Below are 6,000 nucleotides of genomic sequence, written 5' to 3' on the forward strand. Positions count from 1 at the left end.
CCTACTATTACCACCCTATTTTTCTTGCAGCTGTCTGTAATCTCCTTCCATATTTGCTCCTCAATTTCTCATTGACTATTTGGGTGATTGAATTATTTGAGGAAGTGACAAGGAGGATTGATGAGGGAAGTGCAGTGGATGTTGTCCACATGGATTTTAGTAAGGCATTTGACAAGGTCCCACGTGGCAGACTGGTCAGAAAGTTAAACCCCATGGGATGCAGGGAAATGAGGCGAATTGGATCCATAATTGGCTCAGTAACAGGAAACAAAGGGTAAAAGTCGTTGGATGTCTTTGCGAATGGAAATCCGTTTCCAGTGGTGTGCCACAGGGCTCAATGTGGGTCCCTTGCTGTTTGAGGTATATATTAATGATTTGGACTTGAATGTAGGGGGCATGGTTGGCAAATTTGCAGACGACACAAACATTGACTGTGTAGTTAATAGTGAAGAAGATAGCTGTAGACTCCAAGAAGATATCAATGGGTTGGTGGAGTGGGCAGAAAAGTGGCAAATGGAGTTCAACCCGGAGAAGTGTGAGGTAATGCACTTCGAGAGGGCAAACAGTAAAATGGATTACGCAGTAAACGGGAATTATATTGAGAGGGGCAGAAGAAGTGAAAGACCTTGGAGTGCATGTGCACAGGTCCCTGAATGTGGCATTTCAGGTAGATAAGGTTGTGAAGAAGGTATACGAAATGCTCTCCGCTATTAGCCGAGGGATAGAATGCAAAAGCAAGGATATAATGATGGAACTGTATAAAACGCTGGTCAGGCCGCAGCTGGGGTATTGTGCGCAGTTCTGGTCACCGTATTGCAGGAAGGACATAAATGCTCTGGAGAGAGTGCAGAGAAGATTTACAAGAATATTGCCACGGCATGAAAATTGCATCAACGAGGAGAGATTGGATAGGCAGGGGTTGTTTTCCTTGGAGCAGAGGAGGCTGAGGGGTGACTTGATTGAGGTGTACAAAATTATGAGGGGCCCAGATAGAGTCGACAGGAAGTTTCTGTTTCTCCTCGCGGAGATTTCAAGAACGAGAGGACATAGATTTAAGCTGATTGGCGCAAGGATTAGAGGGGACATGAGGATTTTTTTTTTTTTACCCAGAGGATGGTGGGCGTATGGAATTCGCACCCCGAATTGGTGGTAGAGGCAGGGACCCTCAACTCTTTAAAAAAAATACCTGGACCTACACCTAAAGTGCAGTAAGCTGCAGGGCTGCGGACCCGGTGCTGGAAGGTAGGATTAGAATGGGCAGCTGGTTGTTCTTCGGGCCGGCGCGGACACGATGGGCCGAATGGTCCCCGTCTGTGCTGTTTCTTTTTTATGGTTCTATGGTTCTATGGAAAGAATACAGGATTGGGTATCGATATTTTCAGATGAGGAAAAGTGATGAGGTACATTAAGTGGCGTAGACGGGTGCAGCAAATTGCAAAGGGACATAGACATAATGAGTGGGCAAGATTATGACAAATGGAGTTCAAGTGGGCAAGTGTGAGGTCACCCACTTTGGACACAATAAATATAAATCAGACTACTTTCTAAAAGAGGAGAAGGTCGGGACTATCGAGGAGCAAAGATATTGAGGAGTCCATTTTCACAAATCATTAAAAGTCGGTAGACAGGTAAAAACAGCAATCAAAAAGTCTAATTGAATGTTAGTATTGACCTTTATCTCAAGGGGGTTCGATTACAAAAGTGATGATTCAGTTGTACTATGCCTTGGTCAGACCCCATCTGGAGTTTTGCGTTCTGCTTTGTACCCCGAACCTCAGAAGGATACAATGGCCTTGGGGTGTGTTCTGCGTAGATTCAGCAGATTGATACAAAGGCTAAACGGGTCAAATTATGAAGAGAAATTGCATAAACTAGGCTTATTTTCCCTGGAATATAGAAGGTTGAGGGATGATTTGATTGAGGTTTTTGGATTTTGAAATGAATTGATCGGGTAGATGGAGATAAACATTTTTTCGCTTTTGGGGGATTCTAGGACAACGTCACATAACCTTAAAAACAGAGCCAGGCCGTTCAGGAGAGAAGTTCGGAAACACTTTGTCTTCGAACAAAGGGTGATAGAACTGTGGAACTCTCTCCCATAAGAAGTAGTAGGTGCGAGCTCAATTATTAATTTAAAATCTGAGCTCGATAGATTTTTGCTAACCAAGGTTAATAAGGGATATGGAGCCAAGGCGGGTGCATGCAACAAATTATACAGATCAGCCATGATCTCATTGAATGGCGGAACAGGCTCGAGGGGCTGAATGGCCTTCTCCGCTTCCACATTCCTATGTTTTATCGGAATAAACTGTTTAAAATTTCCGCATGAAATCAATTCAATAAATAAATAATAAAAATGCACATTTTTGGAAAACTGTGTAAGAATTGTGAAGTCAATTCTCAGTAATATTGCATCATAGAAAACAACCACACACTGCAAAAACTATTACTTATTCAGAATTTAATTGGTTACCTTAAAATTGATTCGGTTCTCAAAAAAGATAATCATGTAAGCCCGAATCGAGCCCGGGTCACGGGCGCAGAATTACAGCCATGATACCACCACGGACCTGCGTAGATGGTGGGTTAAGGTTTTCCTCAATCAGCAAGCGACTGGGCTCCAACCTGCAATCGTGGCCATGGCGCCACCTGAAGGAAGACTTGCATAAAGTTGCGCCTTTGACCTCCGCAGGACGTCCCAACGCACGTTTCAGTCAATTAAGTGTTTTTTGGAGTTTGGTCACTGTTGAAATGAGGGAATTGCGACAGCCAATATGCGCACAGCACGATCCAAAAAAAAAGCAGCGAGCTGATAATGACCAGATAATCCGTTTTAGTGATGTTGGTGTGGGGATAAATATTGGACAGGACACTGGGGAGAATTAATGGTCCTTAAAACTGGAGACAAGGTGATTGTTTTAATTCGAGTTTTGGTGTCATTTTGTCGCTTTCCTTATTTTTTCCCTTCATCAGCTTCCAAGTTATCGGAAAACTGACAACTGAAATCTCAATTAGTTTCAATCTGTCACTCAAAATAAACACTGTTAGAAATGAAGGGATAAAGTGGATTCAGAAGGCTCACTTCACATCATTAACCGTATAAATCGGGTCAAACCAGTGCCTTTGGTTCCCATTCGATTTAGAAACCAGCTCTTTAACCTCGTTGCTAAAATAGTTTAGGTTTACGGATAATAGCCATCAACCAGAAGCACTCCTGTGGTGCTTGTCTGTGTTTAATCTCAACCCTGAATGATTAGCTCCAAAATAGAATCAGTTTGTCATCTGGAGAGAAGTTTCAGCAGCTACCGAGCGGGAAGCAGATGCTGAGGCACAAAATGCAACTTACCCCGGGAGGCGGGTTCAATTATCAGTCGGTTTCCAGCCCAAAGAGGAAGAAAACAGGGGTGGATTATCATATTCATTATATCACTGTGTATTGGTTATCATTTTCAATTCAACAGTTAAATGTAATGTTATTACTTTGTGTATTCCTTACCATATCCAATTCAACAATAACTTGATTTCCATTCTATTGATTATCATTTCCAATTTAATAATAACTTGATTCGCCGTCTATTGATTATCATATCCAACTTATCAATAACTTGAATCGTCGTCTATTGATTATCATATCCAACTTATCAATAACTTGAATCGCTGTCTATTGATTATCATATCCAATTTAACAATAACTTGAATCGCCGTCTATTGATTATCATATCCAATTTAACAATAAGTTGAAACGCCGTCTATTGATTATCATTTCCAATTTAACAATAACTTGATTCCCCTTCTTTGATTATCATATCCAATTTAACATTAACTTGATTCCGCCGTTTTCATATCGAACTTTACGATTAACTGTAACTGCCTCTCTCCGTGTATTTGTTATCATACCCTAATTAGCAGTGAACTGTAAATATATTCCGCTTTGAATTGTTCATCATATCCAATTTAACAATTAACTATTACTTTTTTGGCTGTGCATTATCTATTATTGCCTAATTATCTATTAACTGGTTGATGAAGTGTTCTTTTTCAGAAAGTACTGCGCAACTCAATTAATTTCTTAATCTTTGAAAACCAGTTGTCTCAGAGGAATATAGGAATAGGAGTAGGCCATTCAGCCTCTCGAGCCTGTTCCGTCAATCAATGAGATGATGGCTCATGTATATCCTAACTCCATCCACCCGCCTTGGACCTGTATCCCTCAAAGCTCTTGGCTAAAAATAAACTATGGATCTCAGATTTAAAAATTATTAATCGAATTCGCATCGACTGCTTTCTGTCGGAGAGAGTTCCACACTTTTGCCAGCTTTTGCGCTTCAAAACTTCTCTCCTCAATGGCCTGGCACTGATTTCAAACTTATGTCCCTTTTTCCAAGACTTCCTCAGAAGCAGAAATTATTTTATTTCTATGTACGCACTCAATGCCTTTCAAAATCCTACAAGTCTCAATCAAACATCTTCTCTATTTCTGGGATTCCTAGTCCAGTATAAGTAATGTCTCATAATTTAAGCCTTTGAGACCTGGTAACATTCTGGTGAATCTGAGCTAACTTCGTTCCAAGGTCAACATATCCTTTCTAGGGTATGCAGTAATCATACAGTACAAGCAATATCACTTAAACCTGTTCTTAAAAGGCAATATTTACTAAGAAACCTGTGACTGGAAACTTGTTACAGTTCTGATCTCAGTATCTTCGGCCTTTACAGAACCGAACCCTCATTACGCACCGACAGTTTTGTACGTGGTTCTAACTGTGTCCACGTGACAATCCATAAATTCTGCATAACATAATTTCATAAAAGTTAAAAATGCAACTTCATATAAGGAGAACTTATGAGTTTATCCCTTAAAATATCTGTATTTTCCTCACTTAACAAGCTCATTTTCCTGTTGCACTAACAACTATATCTGCCTTACTTTGTTATCGTGTCTGTTGTTTCGCTATTTATCCATATAATTGCCATTCTCGCATGTGAAACCATTAATTATAAGTCTGCCTTTGTTTGTGCATCATTCGGATAATGTTTACCCAGGCGTTTTCATTTGCAGCACAAACTGTTTACCCACCCTTTTATCAAATGCTTCAGTATGGAATGGCGGTCTTTAATTAAACCTCTTCAGACTTCATCCTGAAACTGACCATTGCTGTGGGGTCAGTCAGGCCCAATGGACCAGTGTTACTTCAAATTGACTGAGAATTCCTCACTGAATAGGTATGGGCTAAAGCTGAGCATTTTTACAATATGAAATCACGTCAATAGTAGGACAACATTAACAGACTGCAGGACAGTCTTAGTAAACTTCGGTACCGCAGGGATCAGTTTTTGGCCCGAGCTATTCACGGGTTGGCAGGCAGTGACTAATGGGGTACCGCAGGGATCAGTGCTTGGACCCGAGATATTCACGGATTGGCAGGCAGTGACTAGTGGGGAACCTCAGGGATCAGTGCTTGGGCCCCAGCTATTCACGGGGTGGCAGGCAGTGGCTAGTTGGGTAACGCTGAGATCAGTGCTTAGGCCCCAACTATTGACAATATGTATCAATGATTTGGATGAGGGAACCAAATGTAGTGTTTCCAAGTTTGCTGACGACAGAAAAATAGGTAGGATCGTGATTTGTGAGGAGGATGCAAAGAGGCTTCACGGCGGTTTAGACAAGTTGAGTGAGTGGGCAAATACATGGCAGATGCAGTATAATGTGGATAAGTGTGAAGTTATCCACTTCGGAAGGAAAAACAGAAAGGCAGAGTATTGTGTAAATGGTGATAGATTGGGAAACGTTGATGTGCAAATGCACCTGGGTGTCCTTGAACATCAGTCACTGAAAGCAAACATGCAGGTGCAGCAAGCAGTTAGGAAGGCCAATGGTATGTTGGCCTTCAATGCAAGATGATTTGAGTACAGGAGCAAGGATCTCTTGCTGCAGTTATACAGGGCCTTGGTGAGACCACACCTGGAGTATTGTGCACAGTTACCCTAAGAAAGGATACA

This window comes from Heptranchias perlo, unplaced genomic scaffold (genome assembly GCF_035084215.1).
Source record: "Heptranchias perlo isolate sHepPer1 unplaced genomic scaffold, sHepPer1.hap1 HAP1_SCAFFOLD_44, whole genome shotgun sequence".
NCBI lineage: Eukaryota > Metazoa > Chordata > Chondrichthyes > Hexanchiformes > Hexanchidae > Heptranchias > Heptranchias perlo.